This window comes from Cervus canadensis, chromosome 31, assembly GCF_019320065.1.
Source record: "Cervus canadensis isolate Bull #8, Minnesota chromosome 31, ASM1932006v1, whole genome shotgun sequence".
Taxonomy (NCBI): Eukaryota; Metazoa; Chordata; class Mammalia; order Artiodactyla; family Cervidae; genus Cervus; species Cervus canadensis.
Genome location: NC_057416.1, coordinates 14911963 through 14935695, shown reverse-complemented (window position 1 = coordinate 14935695; position 23733 = coordinate 14911963). Strand labels below are relative to the sequence as shown.

At 43.3% G+C, this 23733-nt stretch overlaps 1 protein-coding gene across 1 annotated transcript in view; it reads right to left on the bottom strand.

Moving 5' to 3' along the window:
• The window catches only part of TLR3 (toll like receptor 3), a 36569-nt gene extending 30038 nt beyond the window's left edge, over positions 1–6531 (bottom strand). Inside the window, exon 1 of the mRNA XM_043454410.1 lies at positions 6513–6531. The gene's annotated coding sequence lies outside the window, so the exon portion shown is untranslated. The remainder of the gene's footprint in view (positions 1–6512) is intronic.
• Positions 6532–23733: the final 17202 nt, after the last annotated feature.

Below are 23733 nucleotides of genomic sequence, written 5' to 3'. Positions count from 1 at the left end.
ATCAGTCCTTCCAATAAATATTCAAGGACTGATTTCCTTTAGGATGGACTGTTTGGATCTCCTTGCTGTCCAAGGGACTCTCAAGAATCTTCTCCATAACCACAGTTCAAAAGCATCAATTCTTCGGTGCTCAGCCTTCTTTGTGGTACAACTCCCACATCCATAATTGATAGCTGAGAAACCATCCATCTCTTGAAGAATTTTCGCACAAGTTTGTTGTGATCCACACAAGGTAAAGTCTTTGCATGTCAAACATTGCACTCATTCACATGCTAGTAAAAGTTGCTAAAAATTTTCCAAGTCCAAGACTTCAGCAATACATGAACCATGACTTCCAGATGTTTCAAGCTATTGTTAGAAGGCAGAGGAACCGAAAGATCAAATTGGCCAAACATCCAGTGGTCAATTGAAAAAGCACAGAAATTCCAGACAAACATCTATTCTGCTTTATTGACTATGCCAAAGCTTGGACTGTGTGGATCAACAATAAACTGTGGAGAAATTCTGAAAGAGATAGGAATACCAGACCACCTGACCTGCTCTTGAGAAACCTGTATGCAGGTCAGGAAGCAACAGTCAGAACTGGACATGGAACAACAGACTGGTTCCAAATAGGAAAAGGAGTACGTCAAGGCTGTATATTGTCACCCTGCTTATATAACTTATATGCAAAGTACATCATGAGACACGCTGGGCTGGAAGAAGCACAAGCTGGAATCAAGATTGCGAGGAGAAATATCAATAACCTCATATATGCAGATGACACCACCCTTATGTCAGAAAGTGAAGAAAACTAAAGAGCCTCTTGATGAAAGTGAAAGAGGAGAGTGAAAAAGTTGGCTTAAAACTCAACATTCAGGAAAACTAAGTCATGGCATCTGGGCCCCATCCACTTCATGGCAAATAGATGCGGAAAACAATGGAAACAACTGAGAGACTTTATTTTGGGGGACTCCAAAATCACTGCAGATGGTGATTGCAGCCATGAAATTAAAAGACGCTTACTCCTTGGAAGGAAAGTTATGACCAACCTAGATAGCATATTAAAAAGCAGAGACATTACTTTGCCAACAAAGTCCATCTAGTCAAGGCTATGGTTTTTCCAGTGGTCATGTATGGATGTGAGAGTTGGACTATAAAGAAAGCTGAGTGCTGAAGAATTGATGCTTTTTGACTGTGGTGTTGGAGAGGACTCTTGAGAGCCCATTGGACTGCAAGGAGATTCAACCAGTCCATCCTAAAGGAGATCAGTCCTGGGTGTTCACTGGAAGGACTGATGCTGAAGCTGAAACTCCAATACTTTGGCCACCTGATGCAAAGGACTGACACATTTGAAAAGACTGTGATGCTGGGAAAGATTGAGGGCAGGAGCAGAAGGGGACGGCAGAGGATGAGATGGTTGGATGGCATCACTGATTCAATGGACATGGGTTTGGGTGAACTCTGGGAGTTGGTGATGGACAGGGAGGCCTGGTGTGCTGCAGTCCATGGCGTCACAAAGAGTTGGACATGACTGAGCGACTGAATTGAACTGGACTGAACTGATAAAGCAGAAGTAGATGTTTTTCTGGAACTCTCTTGCTTTTTCAATAATCCAACAGACATTAGCAATTTGATCTCTGGTTTATCTGCCTGTTCTAAATCCAGCTTGAACATCTGGAAGTTCTCGGTTCACATATTGCTGAAGCCTGGCTTGGAGAATTTTGAGCATTACTTTACTAGACAATGTTAGAAAACACAAAACAAACCAAAACTATATGACATCAATAAACTAGGAATAGAGGAAAACTTCCTCAACAAAATAAGACCTATTATGAAAACCCCACAGCTAATATACTCAGTGATGAAAGACTAAAACCCTTTCCCCTAATATCTGGAACAAGATTAGGATGCGCGCTTTTGCTGCTTCGATTCAACATAGTATTGGAAGTTCTTAGGAGGAAAATCAGGTGATAAAAATAAACAAGAGACATTCAAGTTAGGAAGAAAGAAGTGAAATGACCTCTGAACAGGTATGTCATGATATTATACATAGAAAACTCCAAGGATCACACACACACAGGATCACACACACACACACACACATACACACACTAATAGAACCAATAATTTCAGCAGAGTTGCAGGATACAATGTCAACACACAAAAGTCAGTTCTGCTTCTATGCACTAATAATAAGTAATCTGAAAAGAAATTAACAAAACAATATCATGGGAATTCCCTGGCAGTCCAGTGGTTAGGACTCCTCACTTTTACTGCCAAGGGCAGGGGTTCAGGCCCTGGTTGGGAAACTAAGATTTCTAGAGTCACATGGCCAAAAAGAAAAACAAAAAAAAAGAAGGAAGAAAATAATTTCATTCACAGTAGCATCAAAAAGAATAAAAAACTTAGGAATAAATCTAACCAATAATAAAAGTAGGTATCTTACCACATGTGATTTCTATATATGATTCCCAACTACTGAGAAAGGCAAATACTGTGATACTTTGGAGTCAATCAAGCCTAAGTTCAAATCATGACTCAGTCACTTACTAGCTTTATGATCTTTGGCAGTTTTTCTATCTAAGCATGAATTTCCTCCTCAGTCAATTGGAGACAGTGTAACCAACTAACAGAATTACTGTGAATATTAGGGATGATTCAACTCAATGTTTGGCATATAGAGTGTACTCAATAAATTATAGCTATTGTTTTTTTTCTACTAACATCAATCAAGTAATTCTTACAAAAAAGCTAGATAGGCAGTACCTCTGATTTCTGAACACTCAAAACAAATGAGCTAATTGTGTACAACAGTTGTGAGCAAGTAAAGGGGGTTTAATCAGATTAACAATGTGGTATTTCTTGAGGAGTACCCATAGATAGTCTAGGAAAACAGGACCTGATTTTATCTGTCAAATCACCATCTGGGGGCGTTCAGATACTGTTACAGCCAGGTGCCCACATGTCGCAGGGCACCCCACCAGCAAATCAAAGGGGAGACTGGTTAAAGAGATGTCATTGGCATGGACCTGAAGATATTAGGAGACTTAAAAGTGTATGCTTTTAAAATAACGACATGCTATTAACACTGGTAGTTATTGTTCAATCTTCATCCAAAATGTTATACCAATCATCAAATTATATTCCTACCAAATAGATCTTGAGAGTTCCTTCTTTCATATAGTTTCAAGGATACTTAAACTTCGACAATTTGATAAATGAAAAATAGCGTCTTTGGGGTGTATGTGTGTGTGTGTGTGTGTGTGTGTACACTCAGTCATGTTCGACTCTTTGCAACCCCATGGACTGCAGCCTGCCAGACTCTTCTGTCCATGGGATTTCCCAGGCAAGAATATTGGACTGGGTTGCCATTTCCTCCTGCAGGTGATTTTCCTGGCCCCAAGGATCAAACCTGTGTCTCCTGTATTGTAGGTGGATTCTTTACCACTGGGCCATCAGGAAATTTTATTTTTTTTTAATTTATTCATTCCTTTATTTACTTATTTAAAAATTAATTTTTATTGGAGTATAGTTGATTCACAGCATTGGGTTAGTTTCTGCTGTATAGCAAAGTGAATCAATTATACATTTACATATATCTACTCTTCTTTAGATTCTATCCCCACATAGGTCATTACAGAGTATTGAGTAGAGTTCCTGTACTATACAGTAGGTTCTTATTGGTCATTTTATTTCTAGTAGTGTGTATGTATCAATCCCAATCTCCCAAATTTCCCTCTCCTTCTTTTTCTCCCTTGGTAACTGAGCGAAGCTGAGAATTTTTTCATCTTTATTTGTTTTTCACTAACATTTCTGATTATGTTATTTTCTGGTTTTTCTACTGTTTTTGTAATTTTTCTTTAGTACTATAAGAAGTTTTTTAATACTAAGAAAATGAAACTTTTTATTATATATCCTGTCATTTTGCCTGGTTTTTTAATTTATTTTTTTTTTGGCCACATTGCTTATGGGATCATAGTTCTCCCACCAAAGATCAAACCTGGGCCCCCTGTAGTAGAAGCATGCAGTCCTAACCACTGAACCACCAGGGAAGTTCCTGTCTTTAAATTTTTTTCAGAGTTGTTTTAGGCCATGAAAAAGTTTAGTGTAATCATATTTATCCATCTGCTCACAGCATCTGAATTTTGTTTCTTGCTTAGAAAGGTTTTTCAACTCTATTCTCTTCCATTTCATTCAGGGAATTTAACTCCTCAATATACTCTCCAGAATGATTAAAACATAATGTTCAAAAACTTTCACTGTACTAATACAGGATTGGCCCATAACATTTGCTAACTCAATAAACAGAATATTTGCAGGGAAGTTAAAATGAGGTAGGTATATATTTACCATTTTAGAAAGGTTTTCAATTTATGTTGTTAACTGATACAGCCAAATTGCAAAACAATATATGGTATACTCCATCTCCGTAAAAAGAGAAAAAAGCACCTATATCTCTAAAGTATATTCTTTTATATTCTTAGAAAAGCTCTATAAAGTTATGTAAGACAGTGTGACTAGTAGTTACTCCCAGAGAAGGGAGAACTCTAGGTATATGTATGAAGGAAAAAGTATTTAATTTTCATAGTAAACTCTTGCATGTTTAAACTTTTATCATGCCCATACTCTGTTCTTATTAACATAATAAAGAATGAATACTAAGATGTGCAGGCTTTGAAGATATGGCAATGGCAGCAGATAAAAGCAGAATTAAAGTAGATAGAGAAATTGGATAGCAAGACCTCAAACCCATGGACTGCATGAAAAGCAAAACTAGTTGGCAAAGTATCAGAGGGTAAGTATAAGCTATCAACAGCATCATACCAGCATCCACACAGAAGAAAGCAGAGGGATATGGCATTTGGCAAATCTAAGTAAACTTTCAGCTTTTGATGTGGAAGTTTACATTTAGCCAGATCTCTAAAATTCCCTCTCATATAAACCCAGGAATGTTAAAGAAATAAACCTTCTTTGTATTTTCTTGCTGACTTGAATATACCAATGTCTTTATCCTTAAAATAAGAAAAAAAAAAAAAAACCAACTGTAAAGTTCTAAAAGAGGAAGATGAGATCTTTTAACATTTCACTGCCATCAAGCTTGACCACTTTAGCAATAAACACACTTTGGTACTAAACCAAACTATTCTAAGATGCTTTGGAGACCTAAAATATGTTACTTTGGTCCAACACACCTTTACATCCATTTACAGAGGAAATTTTTGTTCCAAATTTGGGAAGTTTAATGATCCAGCATCATGGAATGGTTGGTCCTTGTATAGAAAACAAAATTCTTCTCAACAGGAACATAATTAACTTAAGATAGTTTAAAGAGTGCTCATGAACTAATCAAATGCAATTTGAGAGAGCATTTCTCCCATCTTTTTTGGTTTACATTTTTGGAAAGTTCCTGACGAGGCCTAGCAAAAGGCACAGGACTTTAAGGAACTGGCTAATCTGCTAAGCAAGCAGAGAATTTGACCATACTCCTTTTTGTGTTGAGACTGCAGAACTGCTTTTGCTTCATTAAGTTAACGAGCCAAGGTTTCTGGAGAAGCCACTCATTGTAAAGCACCTGCTTCTCACATGATCAGTGTGTTGAAATGTCAATCCCTGGTACCACCAGCCCCTCAGGTAGGGAGACCTGCTCCTTGGCATTTGAAAATGAGATACGCAGTTATGAAAATCCTCTTCCTCTGCCTCACAGTTTGGGTGTGGTCCAAGTTTCAAGTGATCATTTCAGTTGTGCTGCATTTTTTGCAACATCAGATGATCACTTCTGGGTATCGTTTTAAACTAGTCTAATGAAAATGATGGACAGGGAGGCCTGGCGTGCTGTAGTCCATGGGGTCACAAAGAGTCGGACACGACTGAGTGACTGAACTGAACTGAACTGAAAGAAAATGATAGGAAACAGATTGAGGAAAATAGGAAACAGACAGGAAGTTGAACTTTTAGACCTATAGTCATGAATTTAAAGCATTTCTGACAGGAAGAGGCACAGCAGTGAAAACCAGAGCTTTGCAATCAGAAAGATTGACGTTCGCAGCACAGTTCTATCAGTTAATGACTATGAATGACCTTGGGTGGCCTTAACTTCTACATCTGAATAATGGCTTTAGTGATACCCGCCTTAGAGGACTATTGTGAGGATTAAATGAAATAGTGTATGCGCATGTCTGGCATATAGTAAATATTCAATGAATGGACATTACTATTATTAGTATCTTTCAGTGACAATTTTACTTCCCTATTTAATACTTTCTAGCAATTACAATTAAATAGCCTTAAGGCTCTGTTTTACTTAATGTGTTCTTCTTTAAAAATCAGATGTGGTTATACACGTATGATACGCGCTCTTCTTTCCTTCTAGAATACACATAAATCTCTATAGTGTATGATGTATCTGCTGATGTTCAAGTTAAACTGTAAGGTTATATTCTAGGCTATGTTTGCTCATTGTATTGGCAGCTAGAGTCATGTCTCACATCTGAACTTCCTAGTCAGTAGGGGGATCAAAATCACTGTCTCACCTTAGGTTTGGGGATTTCCGTGGCTACAATGGAAAAAATTCAGCTGGTGCTTGGAATGCCTGATCTTCTGCTTCAGAGCACTTCTCAGGGTTTTTCAACAGAAGAAGCTCGTCTTGCCTGGTCCCTCATTCAACTTCCGGTTCTGTGGTTGGGTAACACTGCTGCTCCTCTGGGTTGTGAGAGGTGTTAAGGAGCATGTCATTTCAACATGCAACGCTAGATGGAGCAAAGAGATCAGTTTTGTTGTTGTTGTTGTTTTTAACGTGAAAATTCTAAATGCTGGCAAAATTACATTTCATTTTAAAATTCTGTGACCGGATAGGCTACCCAGAGATTAGAGTCATTAGACACTTGAGTTTGCTCTTTGTTCCTTCCTTTCTTCTCCATTTTCTCTTTCTCCTTGTTTGGACCTGTAGCGCCTTGAGGTTTGGGTTCCCTCGCAGTGGTGGAAAAAGCAGGGGTTTTCCCTCTGGCTGGCCAGGAGTAAGCATAAGAGGTACAGGGACAATTTTCCTATGTCCATGGAAACTCAGGAGGCCGATGTCCATGTCTGCTTTACTCGAGTATGTTTTGCTGCTTGTCTTCTAAGTCTGCAGTGCTGCCAAGTTGTGCCTGTGGCCCACCTCTTTCTTCAGCATCCTCCCCCTCCCCCTCACTGGGTCAAGCTCAACAGTGAGCCGCTGTCTGTATCACAGGGGTCACTCCCTCCCATTTCCTGCCCCCCACCCCCCAGCTTTCCCTGCACATCGCTCCCTTTTTTCTACAGCTTCATCTCTCTTATCTACATCCCTGCCTGGAAGAGCCCAACTTTTCATCAGTTCCCTCCCGAGTGTAACAGATGAACTGAATCAGACAGTATAACACTACTGTCACTTCTCCAATTTAAAGAGCTCATAATTCTTGGTCGAGATCAGTTTTATCCCTTTGGTCTTCTTCCCTTGTTTCCTGTGTTTCATCTCTCGCACAGCCTTCTACAAAGTTTATTCTAAATAAGCCCTGGTTCAGTCAATGAAGGGATGGTTAAGTGGATGAAAGGCTAGTTCCCTTGACCTCGTCCATCTCTAACACTGACTTTCCTGTTTTCTCCCCACCCGACCTCTTACCTCCCATTCTATTTACTTGTCCTGATCGTTTAACTGTCCTTTGCCAGTGACTGAATGCAGGGCCCTCGCTCAGATTCCTCCCTTTCAAGTCAGTTCATCCGTGTAATCTTTCCTGTGCTCTCCTATTGCTTCCCTGCTGTGTCATTTTAATTGGTGGTGTTTTGCTATTTTGTTTTCCACATTTATCTCTGGCTTACGTGCATTAGGTCTCTGCTCATTAAAATGGATTAACTGAGATATTTATTGAAGTGGCAGACTTGGATTCATCTTAGCTTGCAAATGAAATGGGAATCTAACTATAATATTGTAAAAATAAAACTGAGGTGGTAAGTTGGATCATTGGGGAGTATCAGGTAAACAAAAAAAACAAGTTAGCTTTAATTCTTCAGAAGATAGTCCACGGGTCAACAGTCTTAGATGCAAATAGAAATGACAGAAATGGGCCTGCTGCTCACCTCCATCTGGGCAATTCTCAGCCTTTACCAACAGATAACTGGTGTTCTGCCAATTATTTCTCTACTGTTTCTCATTGTTTATATTAAATGTTGGGAGCAAAGTTTCTCCCAATATGCACAGTCCGTTAAAAGAGGCATGGAGTATGTACAAAACTTCCCTGGAGACTCAGATGGTAAAGAATCTGCCTGCAATGCAGGAGACCCGGGTTCAATTTCAGGGTCAGAAAGATGCCCTGGAGGAGAGAATGGCCACCCACTGCACTATTCTTGCCTGGAGAATCCCATGGACAGAGGAGCCTGTCGGGCTATAGTCAACAGGGTCCCAAAGAGTTGGATATGACTCAGTAACTAACACTACTTTTCATGTACAAAAGCACATTTACTTCTTTATATTTAAAAATAAGAATGGCTGGGATTTTGATTGGTAATTATATATTTAAGAACTATTTATCAAAAAGGTAATATGTGCAAAAATAAGGGGTTTTTTCACACTATAAAGTATTTCATAGCAATTTAATTCTACTTGTAATAACATGAATGAGATAGAAAAGTCATCTATGCCTTGGCTTGCTGACGTCCTGTCCAAGCAGGAGAGACTGCATCTTGGGCCTGGAAATTAATTTCAGCACCAATCCTGGCTGGAAATAACTCAGGATGTTTGTTAAACTGACCTGGACTTGACCGGAGTTCAGATGGAGGAAAACTCTGCCTCTCTGTGGGCGATTATAGGTTAGAGAGAAATTGATGTGCCCAATTTCCATTTCTTTAGAAAAAAGCCTTCTGCCTGAGTACCTTGTAGTAAAAAGACAGGACTTGGTCATCAAGATGACTTTAGGTGTCACTTCTCCATTTCCTTTTGCTTCCCGCAGGACTCTTCATCAACAAAGCAGACACGCTAACTACTGGCTAACTTGAACTGAGTGACTGGGCGGCAAAACTGTCCACATTGCACTCAGGTGGGTAAAGAAAATGTAGCTTCTCAATGTCTCTATAACCGATCACATCCCAGTCAGGAGTTTTGATCTGTTGGGGTTGGAGATGAAGATGGGGTAGGATGGTGAATCCAGATTTAGTTCAACCTGATTTTTTCATTCAACATCCCCCTTCATTAGATGCTCAGATGGCCTCTCTCAGCTTCTTCCCACCCTCTCCCAACACCAAGGGAACAGACACAACGGTTCGTTCTCCCCCCTCAGAAACTCCCCGCTTTCACCACATCCTCCTACCAGAGCAGGCAGGGTCTCCTGACCAGCCCTGCTCCCCAAAAGCTGTCTTCTCTACCATCAGGGCAGAAGTTCTGGAATCCCAGCATCTTCATACACTTAAGAGATTCATAAAATTCTTTCTCTTTTCCCCTCTCTCTTCATCTCTCTCCAGCTCCTTGTCTCTCTCACTCCCTCCGGCTCACTCTTTTTTTCTTTCTCATCCTCTTCTCTCCAAAGTCCAGCCTTTGGTCTCACTGTCTAGCACACTGCCCACAGCAACACGATTCCAATTCCACTGTTGCCGCAAGCAGGACTCCGCGTTTCCCCAAAGCACTGAAATGAACTTCCTCAAGGCTGGGATGGCTGGCCATTGAGATTTACCAGAAATGGAAATCATGTTTGAAAGGAATTAGCTCCGAAAATACATTTCAAAAACCGTTGTGCTTATTACAAACCATCACTCATATGAAGGGAGATAAGGAACTTTCTTTTCAAGAATACTGCCATGTTTCATGTGGGGAAAAAATGAGTCCATCAGGGTTGTTAAATGGGCCAAATGACACATTTTTTGCAGGGGGGAGAAGATCACGAGGGAAGAATTCCCATTGGAAAAAGAGAACTAGTGCAGAAAGCTGATCGTTACCCAGAAGTTTGGAGCCCCATCTGATTAACTGGCTGCACACTTGTGTGCTTGTTCATGGCTGACTCTCCTTTGAAATATGGAAGTCGGGGGCAGAGTCATCACTTGAAAGGAGCATGTTTGCAGGCCAGGTTTCTCAGAGGTAGCAGAACTTTTCCGTGTGCCCCTGAGCACTGGATGGAGCAAAGCAGGCGTCCTGTTTATTCTCCACCAGCAGCCAGAGGAGAGAGCCTGGGCCAGAGGCCCTGCTCTGAGCCCTCCCGTGCGGGCTGGGAGACCACCTCACTGTGACCTTGGGACTGACCTTGACTTTGGTTCCTTCCTAGTGAAAGAAAAGGCAAGTGGGGCCCCTGAAGTAAGTCGTGAGAGATACCAGCAGGACCAGGAAGCTGAATGCACAGGCAGGGCCCTAAATTCTTCTCATACTAAAACCCAGAAAAATCCCCCGTGCTCTGAAACTCACATACCTTCTTTTCTTATTAATCTCCCTTTCTGGCTATTATTCAAGGACTGCGAATGAATCCCTTCTCAGGCTCTTAGGCTTTTTAAGCTGCAGAAAGAGAATGAAAAAAATGCACCCTAAGACCTAGGATTTCTTTTTCTTCCTTTTGTGTTGCCAGCGAATCCCTCTGAAAGGCGAGCTGGCACGGGTTCCAGGAATTTGTGTAAATGCCGGGTAGAGATCTACTGCCCTTTCTGCAGGCAGCCAGGCGTTTCCAAACATGGTGTGAGCTGCTGGCCTGCACTTTTAGGGCAGTGACTGGCCAGGGACCCGTGGTGCTCTCCCACCTGCCCAGAGGGCCGACGGGTTTCTAATCTGGGCTTTCTACTGGTCGAGGAGAGAGGGTGTCCCATACATTGTAGTCACTCTGTGAGCAAAATTGCTGCATTTACAGCCAAGTGATGAAGGCACACAGGTCATCTCCATCTCCTCACTGTGCTTTCTTCCTGGGGAATCTCAGAAAGTGGGATGGAAATGTTGTGCCTGCAACTAGAGGTATTTTTCCATGGAAAGGGCCATCATTTGCTTTTGTTTAATTCTCAAAGGGTCTGCTGACTTTTCTCCAATATTTACTGAGGGCCAGCTATATGCTGGGCACTGTGGTTTACAGTGAGCATACAGCTGAGGACAAGGGGGACAGTGTTCCTGCATGAGCATGTGTGTGCATGCTAAGTCGCTTCAGTCGTGTCCGACTCTTTGAGACCCCATGGACTATAGCTCGCCAGGCTCCTCTGTCCAGGGGATTCTCCAGGTAAGAATATAGGAGTGGGTTGCCATGTCCTCCTCCAGGGGATCTTCTCAACCCAGGGACTGAATCCAAGTCTCATACGTCTCTTGCATTGGCAGGCAGTTTCTTTACCACTAGCGAGCGGAACTTAGAAATGAATGAGGTAGGAGGACACCTTGAGCAAATAAAAATCAACAAGCAACCACATGTATTTTATTTTGTTCTGAGGGCCCTTGCACTAGAAGGAAATAAACAGGGTGATGGACATGCATCTAGTCTGGTGGTAAGAGCAGTAAATATTATGGATTGGGTTTTACGACTTCTATTCCAACCCACTTACAGAATCCCTTCCTGAAGTCTAGCTACAATGCTATGTTTAACTGCAACAGCAGAAAAGCCAAAAAATAAAAAATTCAAAAAGCACTCCTCAGGCTCCCTTGTAGCGAAGGGCTGACTGTGGCCCTAACGAGGCGATGAGCAGTGCCAGGCAGTGAAGAGCTGGACTCAGTCGCCAGTCTGGGACAGAAGCGTTAGATTCATCCAGACGCTTGCCCAGAAACTCCTACCTGATCTCCACATTGTACATGCCGAGCAGCAGCCGGCTGTAGTGACACAGACACAGGGACACATCAGTGCCGTGTCGCTCCTCCCAGCTGCTGCCCCGACCACAAAGCTCCCGGCAGCCTTGGCTCAAGAGCAATCCCTGCCTCTCTCCCCATGGTAACTGCCCCAGGCAGTGTAGTGGTAAGTAATCCACCTGCCAATGCAGGAGACTTCAAGAGACTCGGGTTCGATCCCCGGGCCGGGAAGATCCCTTAGAGGTGGAAACGGCAACCCACTCTAGTATTCTTGCCTGGAGAGTCCCATGGACAGAGGAGCCTGGCGGGCTACAATCCACGGGGTGGCAAAGAGTCACACATGAGTGGGCATGAGCATAAGAACTACATCGAGATAATGACCCCAAGGTGATTCCTTTCTTTTTTAAAATTAAGTTATAAAGCAACTTTCGGGAGATGGTGAAGGACAGGGAGTGCTGCAGTCCATGGGGTGGCAAAGAGCTGGACATGACTGGGCAACTGAACAACAATAAAAACACAATATCATATTAGTTTCAGGTGTACAACATTGTAATTTGATAGTTTTCTAACATTATGAAGTGATCACAATGATTCTAGTTACCATCTGTCACCATGCAAGGCTGTTCCAATGTTCTGGACTATGTTCCCTGTGCTGTCATGACATCCTCATGACTTCATTATTTTATAGCTGGAAGTTTGCACCTGTTAATCCCCTGCACCTGTTTTGTCCATCCCCCTCACCTATACCCTCCCTTCTGGCAACTACCCATTTGTTCTCTATATCTATGGGTCTGCTTCTGTTTTGTTTCATGTGTTTGTATTTCTGATCCCACATGTAAGTGAAATCAGATAGCATTTATTTTTCTCTATCTGACTTAGTTCACTTAGCATAATACCCTCTGAGTCCATTCATGTGGCTGCAAATGGCAAGATTTACAACTCAATGTCAAAACAAACAAACAAAAAACCCAACATCCAACAAACAGGCAGAGGACCGGAACAGACATTTTTCCAAAGATGAGATACAGATGGCCGACAGGTGCATGAGAAGGTGCTCAATATCACTCGTCATCAGGGGGATGCAAATGAAAACCACAATGAGATACCACCTCAGACCTGTCAGAATGGCTGTCATCAAAAAGATAATAACAAGGGCTTCCCTGGTGGCTCAGTGGTAAAGAATTCACCTGCCAATGCAGGAGACATGGGTCCGATCCTTGACTCGGGAAGATCCCACATGCGGTGGAACAGCTAAGCCTGAGCGCCACAACTATTGAGTCTGTGCTCCAAAACCCCGGGGGCCACAGCTACTGAAGCCCGTGGGCCTAGAGCCTGTGCTTCGCAATGACAGAAGCCACCACAATGAGAAGCCAGCGCACTGCAACTAGAGAAAGCCTGAGCCCAGCAACAGAGACCCAGCACAGCCAAAAATAAAGAAAGAAAAGATAATAACAAGCGTTGGTGAAGACGCACAGAAAAGGGAACACTTGTGCGCTGATGGTAGGAATGTAATCAGGTGCAGTCCCCACAGAAAACAGTATGGAGGTACCTCAAAAAACTAAAAATTGAACTACCATATGATCTGGCAGTTCCACTCCTGGATATTTATCTGAAGAAAACCAAAACCCTAACTTGAACAGATACCTGCCCCGCAGTGTTCCCTGCAGCACTATTTACAATAGCCAAGACAAGAACCAGCCCAAGAGCTCATCACCAGATAAATGGGTAAACAAGATGTGGAATACTCGGTTCAGTTCAGTTCAGTCGCTCAGTCGTGTCTGACTCTTTGTGACGCCATGAATCGTAGCACACCAGGCCTCCCTGTCCATCACCAACTCCTGGAGTTTACTCAAACTCATGCCCATCGAGTCGGTGATGCCATCCAGCCATCTCATCATCTGTCGTCCCCTTCTCCTCCTGCCCCCAATCCCTCCCAGCATCAGGGTCTTTTCCAGAGTCAACTCTTCACATGAGGTGGCCAAAGTATTGGAGTTTCAGCTTCAGCATCAGTCCTTCCAATGAACACCCAGGGCTGATCTCCTTTAGGATGGACTGGTTGGGTCTCCTTGCAGTCCAAGGGACTCTCAAGAATCTGCTCCAACACCACAGTTCAAAAGCATCAACTCTCGGGTGCTCAGCTTACTTTACAGTCCAACTCTCACATCCATAAATGACCACTGGAAAAACCATAGGCTTGACTAGATGGACCTTTGTTGGCAAAGTAACGTCTCTGCTTTTTAATATGCTGTCTAGGTTTGTCATAACTTTCCTCCCAAGGAGTAAGCATCTTTTAATTTCATGGCTGCAATCACCATCTGCAGTGATTTTGGAGCCCAAAAAAATAAAGCGTGACACCGTTTTCACTGTTTCCCCATCTATTTCCCATGAAGTGATGGAACCAGATGCCATGATCTTACTTTTCTGAATGTTGAGCTTTAAGCCAACTTTCTCACTGTCCTCTTTCACTTTCATCAAGAGGCTCTTTAGTTCCTCTTCACTTTCTGCCATAAGGGTGGTGTCATCTGCATATCTGAGGTTATTGACATTTCTCCCGGCAATCTTGATTACAGCGTGTGCTTCTTCCAGCCCTGCGTTTCTCATGATGTACTCTGCATATAAGTTAAACAAGCAGGGTGACAATATACAGCCTTGACGTACTCCTTTTCCTATTTGGAACTGGTCTGTTGTTCCATGTCCAGTTCTAACTGTTGTTTCCTGACCTGCATACAGGTTTCTCAAGAGGCAGGTCAGGGAGTCTGGTATGCCCATCTCTTTCAGAATTTCCCACAGTTTATTGTGATCCACACAGTCAAAGCCTTTGGTATAGTCAATAAAGCAGAAATAGATGTTTTTCTGGAACTCTCTTGCTTTTTCAATGATCCATCGGATGTTGGCAATTTGATGTCTGGTTCCTCTACCTTTTCTAAAACCAGCTTGAACATCTGGAAGTGAACAGTTCACATATTGCTGAAGCCTGGCTTGGAGAATTTTGAGCATTACTTTCCTAACGTGTGAGATGAGTGCAATTGCACGGTAGTTTGAGCATTCTTTGGGATTGCCTTTCTTTGGGATCGGAATGAAAACGGACCTTTTCCAGTCCTGTGGCTACCGCTGAGTTTTCCAAATTTGCTGGCATATTGAATGCAGCACTTTCACAGCATCATCTTTCAGGATTTGAAATAACTCAACTGGAATTCCATCACCTCCACTAGCTTTGTTCCTAGTGATGCTTTCTAAAGCCCACTTGACTTCACATTCCAGGATGTCTGGCTCTAGGTGAATGATCACACCATCATGATTATCTGGGTCGTGAAGATCTTTTTGTACAGTTCTTCAGTGTAAGAACTGTGGAATACTACTCAGCCCTAAAAGACCATGGTTTCTTTGTACCCCGGGCAGGGCCCAGCACTTTCTGGCCCCTCCCCAAGGGCAAAGATCTCCTTCTGCTCCTCCCTCCGAAGCGGAGCTGGGGCCAGACCCGTTTCCTGCTCCGCCCTCCACCCTCCTCCCGTGCCCACATCAGAGGGCCATGCGGAAAAGACACGGGGACCCCTGCTCCCTGCCTCTCGGGCTCCAGGACATTACCAGTCAACTCACTGGCCTGCCCTGGGCCTCTCAGCATTCCTGAAAGTTTTAGCTGTTTTCTCCCACCTGCTTTTATGGCAGCTCCATCCTCCCCCACCCCCCACGCCCGCGCTCTGCCAAAGTGAGCCTTGCCACCCACTTCCCCTCCACGGGCTTGTCAGCTTCTCAGAATAGAGTTCACTTGGTTGCTTTCTGATGTGCTCAAAAAAATGTTTATGATTCTGTAGGTTAGCTGGCCTTTTCTCCCTGCTGCAGGATGCCACGTGGGGCGGGGGAGGGGGCGGTGACATCTCCTGCAAGCTGTCCACATTCAAGTGGAAGCAGGGAGCAGAGATCTCATTGCAGGGCGGGTGTCTGGAGTGTGATTCTCTCCCTGACCAGAGATCACAGCACCTGTGCTGCTAAAAGCTTCCGATGTGAAATGTCCCTTACTTCACCGAGCATTTATGAAGTGTCTGCTCTTTGCACATCACCATGTAGAGTCGAGGACGCAAAATGAATAAGGCACAGCCTTTGCCCCGCAGTTACTCACAGCCCAGGGACAGCAATGGACATAAACAAGCGTAATGAAGCCGAGTGATGAAGCCATAATAGGAGTGGAAGCAGACACCGGGAACACCGGCCTGAGGAAACAGGACACAGGGCACCCAGGATGTGTAATTTTCTGAGTTATTTCTGAAATTTTGAGCAAGAGTTTTCCACTCAGAAAGGGTGAGGAGCATTTATGAAGTATTTACAAGAAAGTATTTTACGTAAATAAAAGCATTTACATAGAAGTATTCCTTCCATTCCTCGTTCACGAATAAGGAACTGGAATTCTGTCTTTTATTCTTATTCCAGGGTTAGCCCGGATCAGAATTCTCTTCTTGAGGTCTAGTAGGTCAACCCCATCTGAGCCACAATCAGCTCTGAGCCCTCCAGATGAGCTCAGCCTTTCTGTAAGATCAGCAGGTTCTAGGTCGACCAGACTAATAACAGGGAATCTAGTAGATGGTATTTGATTAAAACCAGTATGTTTTCTTAAAACAGAAGTTTGAAAACTAATATCTAGGATGCTATCATTCACACTATCCTTTTTATCCTTTGGAACCTCTAGACTTGTTGTAGCCCAAGTATACAGGTGGCGCTAGTGATAAAGACTACAGATGGCATCACCTGTAGTTAGTCTGGTTGACCCAGAACCTGCTGATCTTACAGAAAGGCTGAGTTCACCTGGAGTGCTCAGAGCTGACTGTGGGTAAGATGGGGTTGACCTGCTAGACCTCAAGAAGAGAATTCAGATCCGGGCTAACCCTGGAATAAGAATAAGAGTCAGAATTTCAGTTCCTTATTCGTGAATGAGGAATGGAAGGAATACTTTTATGTAACCTGTTGTACCCTAAGTACAGGTGGCTCCAGTGATAAAGACTACAGGTGGCATCACCGACTCAGTGGACATGAGTTTGGGCAAGCTCTGGGACTTGGTGATGGACAGGGAAGCCTGGCGTGCTGCAGTCCATGGGGTCGCAAAGAGGCAGACAACAACTGAGCCACTGAACTGGCTGAACTGAGTGATAAAGAATCCTCCTGCCAATGAGTCTTTTCCAATGAGTCAGCTCTTTAGGATGGACTGGCTGGATCTCCTTGCAGTCCAAGGGACTCTCAAGAGTCTTCTCCAACACCACAGTTCAAAAGCATCAATTCTTCGGTGCTCAGCTTTCTTTAGAGTCCAACTCTCACATCCATACATGACCACTGGAAAAACCATAGCCTTGATTAGACAGACCTTTGTTGGCAAAGTAATGTCTCTGCTTTTTAATATGCTGAGTTGGTCATGAGAAAATTAATTCCACATGCAAATTAGACAGCTGGTTCATTCTTGGTTGTCTCAGCATTGCTTTGATCTCATTTGCTGTTATTTTGGAGGAGGAAATGGCAGCCTACTCCAGTATTAGGGAAATCCCATGGACAGAGGAGCCTGGCAGGCTAGAGTCCATGGGGTTGCAAAGACTTGGACACTACCAAAGCGACTAAGAATGCATGCATGCTGTTACCTTGAGGTTTCAAATAAGCGGGAAGTAAAATAGCTGTCAACCTTTGCCTGACATGACCTTCAGTATCTTGAAGTCATTATAAAAGAACCCTCCACACACACCCCAAATTACGCTAAGCAATTGTTTTCCTGGTTGGAAACGTTCTTTCATATTCTATCTTCCCCAGCCCAGCAGATGAGAATGTGTTCTCTTGTTTTGCTTCTGAATCTGAGATTTTACTGAGAATATTTATCCAGTGAAGACAAAAAAAAAAAGAACATGTCACCACCCAATTTTTAACCCTAATGTAGGGGAAAATTCATCAATCCAAGCTATTACTTACGATCATGCTCTTCCTTGTATTTTAATGACCTGGAAGTGATTTAAAACAAGATCAGCTGGTGGTGACACTTAGCAGGAAGCTACTGTTACGGACCTGGGGCAACTCTCTCCTCTGCCCGTTTCCTTCCACGCTGAGCATGTGTGTGCTTATAATAATGGTGGCAGTACGCTGTGTAAACACCACTGGGGGCATTGCTCCTTTGTCGTCTTGTTGACTACTTTAATAGTAATAAAAAGATGGGTTTAAAATGTACAGAAATGGGAAGAAATTAGTAGAGAAGATCGCTATGAGGATCTTATAATTGACACACTTTCTTAATTTTCCTTGCATAAGCAGTGTTCACTAGATGGTTTTTGGCTTATTCTACTGAAATAACCAACTTTATTTTCATTTTGACTTCTACCTGGCAAAGCCATTTAAAGCTATTGCCATGAATCTTACTTTGGACCTCAGCATCCTCATCTATAAAATGAGAAGTCAGATGACACAATGAGCAAGTTGTAACTCCTGAAACTTACAGACATTAACAAAAATTCCTCTGAAAATAAGGGTTACACAATCTTTAAAGAAAATCCCTTTGGGTGAATCACAAAAGGGTAAGGATATATATCTCTCAAAGTTTAAAATCATCAATTAAACATTTTCTTCCTGACAAGACTTTTCATTAGTAGGTCTAGAAGGCAGAAAATTGCATAGAATATAAATTGTTTTCATTACTTGTGTGTGTGTGTGTATGTATGTGTGTGTATACATAAAATTTTCATTATTATGTTTTATCTGTAGGTAAAAATTCTAAAATACAGGGTGGAATTAGCGAATTTTTTTCAATGAAAATAGATAAACATGCATTTTCCTCAATAACAACATTTGGTCAGAGCTTTATACTTTTAAACTGTTTTCATATACTTTTACTTGATCCTCATCATAATGCCATGGGGATGGACAGGAGACATTATTTCCTCATTTGATGAAAAACTACATACATAATTGATAGAGACAGAGGCATCTTGGATTTGTCATTAGAAAAGCTGCATTATGAACAAAACAGACACATGACTCACTTCTCCGAAGGCTGCATCAGATCAGGCAGTCATTACCCAGACAAGTCAGAGAAGACCAGAGTTATTTGGGCCTGGATTTTACCCTGTAAATTGTATGAATTGTTTCCTTCACTTTGGTAGAGGCAGATTGCTCTGGAAGTTACTGGCAGCATTAGGCAGCTAGCAGCTAGAGAAAAACAAGTGCCTCGACAGCCAATTCTCACTGTGACCACTAGAGGGCAGCGTTGCTCTCTGCACATCTTAACCAGTCTCCACTCTGATGGGAAGAAATGACTTGTTGGAAAAGACCCTGATGTTGGGAAAGATTGAAGGCAGGAGGAGAAGGGGACGACAGAGGATGAGATGGTTGGATGGCATCACCGACTCATGGACATGAGTTTGAGTAAACTCCGGAAGTTGGTGATGGACAGGGAGGCCTGGCGTGCTGCAGTCCATGGGATCGCAAAGAGTCGGACACGACTGAGCGACTGAACAGAACTCTAAAAGACTGGAAACCTACAATCAGTCCATACCACTGCTTCACAGGGTGCCCTGGCACGGTCAATGTTAGGGACGTGGCTTTGAATCCCCAGTGCTAGACAGTGTCTCATTTGCCAGCCGCAAGCACTAGCAGATGACTGGCCTCTATACCAGGTGGTGTGGTTTGGGTGGAGGGAAGGAGACAGTGTCTCTTTTCACTCACCAGTCTCCACGTGGGGGCTCCAACTAAGTCTTGAAAACCTTGAGTCCTCTTCCTAAGTGTTTAGCTATCAATGAGTAATTGTTACCATAGGCTCAAAGATTTTCAGCCCGATTCATTTCCTAGAGTGAACGGTGAATGTATTGCTTTGATCACATTATTAGGCATCAAAAAAAATTTTATAAGGGGTAGGAGAGGAGGAGAGTTAAACAATTCTCTGTTCCTGTGATTAACTATAACATAAAAATACTATATAAAAACTACTACATAAAAAATATATTGCCGTACCTTAAGGATCACGTACTTCTCCTGATGCTTAAAATGCCTCTGTGGGTGTGTAAGGGGAGAGATGTTTCTCACGACTGCACTACAACTGAGTGTTTCTAGGAGGATATAAAAGTAGCCTGTAAAACTTTTTACTGTGGAAAGAAATGATCCCTAACTTTGCCTGGCTTCAGGGCCAGAATGGCTGGTGCTGGTTATAATGCCGACAGCAGATATTAACTACGGGTCTGCGAAATTTCTGCAACGAGATGAAGCTATGTGTGTGCATGCTGAGTCCCTCAGTCATGTTCGACACTTTGCGACCCTATAGATGGTAGCCCGCCAGGCTCCTCTGTCTATGGAATTCTCCAGGCAAGAATACTGGAACACCGTATCTTATTTACAGGTTAAGTCTTCACTCATATTTGGAGTTTCAAGGTCTCCCTCCTCTGAACTGAATATCTGTGTCCCTCTGGCGCTCACCTTCTGCTACCTTGTGTATTAAGCAATTTCCAGGGAGACTAGATTAAAAAGTCATTTCAATTCAGGTGGAACTGACTACAAACGTCTTACAGCGCAGGCGCCGAGCTCTAAACTGAAGTGTCTTGATGTAACAGGCTGGCTTCTACACAGCCAACCAAGCTTTGAGTTCCTCTGGCAGCCCTTTGACACCAGTGATCTGTTTTGCTGGTCCTGCTTCTTGCAGACACACCCTCTTCAGGTAGCTCCTCTTGGCAATGCCCAGCGCTTCCCTCGGCTTCTCAGGGAATCCTGGAGCAGTCTCACCGACACCCTCCTAGGTTCTGCCTTGCACACCCTCCCTCGTTCTTGTCTGTTTTCCTCAAAGCCCCGTGAGAGCCAGGCTTCCTTCTAGGGCTGCTGCCCGTGTTACAGAAGACAAAGTCCCAAGGGAGTGGGTCCCAGGGAGCCCGAGCTGCTCACCCCCCTCGGGGTCTTCAGGGACCAGGACTGACCTTTCCCACAGTCTCTCCCTGTACATCCAGGCTGAGGGACCAACCAATCAAAGCTAAACTCTCCCCCTCTCTTTTCATCACCACGTATCTATGACTCTTGAGAGTCCCTTGGGCTGCAAGGAGATCAAACCAGACAATCCTAAAGGAAATCAACCCAATATTCATTGGAAGGACTGATGCTGAAGCTGAAAATCCAATACTTTGGCCACCTGATGCAAAGAACTGACTCACTGGAAAAGACCCTGATGGTGGGAAAGACTGAAGGCAGGAGGAGAAGGGGACGACAGAGGATGAGATGATTAGATAGCATCACTGACTCAGTGGACATGAACTTGAGCAAACTCTGGGAGATAGTGGAGGATAAGTAAGCCTGGCATGCTGCAGTCCCTGGGGTTGCAAAGAGTCAGACACGACTTAGTGACTGAACGACAGTGACAATCTGTGACAACCCCTGGCTCTTCCTCATCAGTCACAGATTCCTGCCCCCGCCCCCTTCATCTCAGACACTCTCAATCCCACCACAGCCTCCCCACAGAAACAGATCACAAAAGATACCGTCTGTCAATAAGTCCAGATGCGTAACTTTGCCAGTTCTCACTACTCAGCAGAGTAAACTATCTGTAGTAAACACCGAGGAAAGGTTTGCAGAGAGTTGTGAGGCAAGGGTGGGAATGTGCCCTAATTTTAGAGGTTACCAAGCCTGTCATCTGGTTAAATGACTATACTGACAGACACTAACATAAGCATCCTTTAAAGTTTTAATACTGAATTCACTTGTTTGCATGGACCATACAGCAGAATCCATCTTTGATTACCTGTTTCTAGTGATTTCATCTTAGCCTTATCTCTCTAGTGACCACACAGTTCTCCAGGTCAGGGAATGGGTCTTATTGCTATGATATACTCACCCCATAACCTCCACTGCAAGGATCCCAAGTTCTAACCGCATCTCTCATATTCCCAGCTCCTCTCCCTTCTTGTCCCCCTCTCCAACAATCCTTTCCAATGGGAATGTCAAGTCTTTGCTAAAGTGTCACCTCCACAGAGAACTTTTCTCCCCAAGCTTCCTCTCCTCTGCCTCATTCCATGGCACTTATCACCTCCGACACCCCATCAATTTTTACTGCCAGCCCCCCTCCCTAAGAAATCAGTCCCATAAAGGAGCTTTTGTCTATTTCGTTCACTCCTGTAGCCTCAATGCCCGCAAAAGTGTCTCACACATAATCAACACTCAATAAACATGTGTTGAATAAATCAGTAAATCAAGCTTTTAACACAGCATTTCCCCACAGTGGGCAGTTAAGAAATACTCGTTTATCTGTGTTAATACAGTTATGTTTTCATCAGTTCAGGGAAGTGGAAGGTCAAGGGTCACTTATACCTGGGGCCAGAATAGCCTGTGCAAGCTTGTCACCTGTTAAAAAATCTCCAGAAACAGTTTAAATGCCCCCCCTTTTTTTTTTGGTAGCAAAATAAGCAAAGGATGCTTTGACATGAAGACTTTGGGACTGGAATCGTGGAAGGCCCTGGAACTAGCTGGGCTTCTAGGATGATCAGTTCAGGGGTTTCAGATCAATTTGCACAGCAGGACTCTTTCAATGGAGTCAAGCATTCAAAAACCATTTATGGAGTGAAAAGCATTCATACTGTACAAATGCAGGGAAACAAATGAGGGAAACTCCATAACAAGAAAATGCATCCATAATGTGACGATCTTGTCTTGATTAGCAAGGCGCTGTGTTACAGAACGTGGAGAATGTGCATTGGGGTCATTAATACTTTTCAATACTAACTCTTACTAATATTTCCCTTTTTCCTTCCTAATGGGGGAGACTAGATATGACTATCCCATTGCCCCAAGTGTTATTTGACAATGAGAATATAGGTGTACTGCCCATGTCTTATTTTTTTCAGCTTTATTGGGATGTAGTCTGCCAGGGTACTCTGTCCATGGGATTCTCCAGGCAAGAATACTGAAGTGGGTTGCCATGTTCTCCTCCAGGGGATCTTCCCTACCCAGGAATTCAATCCAGGTCTCCCACATTGCAGGCAGATTCTTTACTGTCTGAGGCACCAGGGAAGCCCTTATTGGGCTATGATTGACATATAATTTTATTAAGTTTAGGGTGTACAATGTGGTGATTAGACCTGTGTACATATGAAAAAAATAATACCACATCCAGGCTAGTTAACACACCTCTCAGCTCACAGAATTACTATTTCTTTATTGTAGTTAAGGCAGTGAGAACATCTAAGATCTAGTCTCCTAGAAACTTTCAAGTATGCAATACGGTATTGTTAACTATAGTCACTGTGCTCTACGCTGGATCCCCAGCACTTTTCATCCTATAACTGGAAGTTTTTATCTTTCACATTATCTGTACTTTGATGCTTTGCTTCTGGGTCCTTGCTGACCAAGGAGGGACTCCCTCTTCCAGGATGAACCAATTGCTAGAGATAATAAAACACATCTCTTCCTTGGCCTTTCGATAGCTTCACCTTTCAAAAAGAAAACCAGTTATCCTGCAACCCACAAGCCTGACCACCTCCTCTATTGGTTTCTTAGACTCAGGGTGAATTCCTGCACTAATTATCACAGAAATCAGCACAGCCTCTATGCTCTGGAGCTATGAACATCATTCGAACTAGTGATGCCTAAGACTGCTCACATAGCGTTGCCTGCTCCTTCCCAGAGAAGCCCGGAGAAAGGTTCTTGCCCACATTTTCCTTTGTTCTCCCTGCCTCCTGAATGCCCCCTAGGTACCCGCTGTGGTGTGGTGTGGCCCCTCTTCTTGGGGACTGTGAGTAACAAACTATCTTTCACTGGTAATCATTTCCTGACGCTTCAGTCTTGCCACACCTCAATAATTATAAAACCTACATCTTAAAACAGGGGCTTCCCAGGTGACTCGGTGGTAAAGAATCTGCTTGCCAATGCAGGAGATGTGGGTTTGATCACTGGGTGGGGAAGATCCCCTGGAGAAGGGAAAGGCAACCCCCTGCAGTATTCTTGCCTGGAGAATCCCATGGACAGAGGAGCCTGGCCGGCTACAGCCCATGTGGTCCCAAAGAGTCGGACACGACTTAATGACT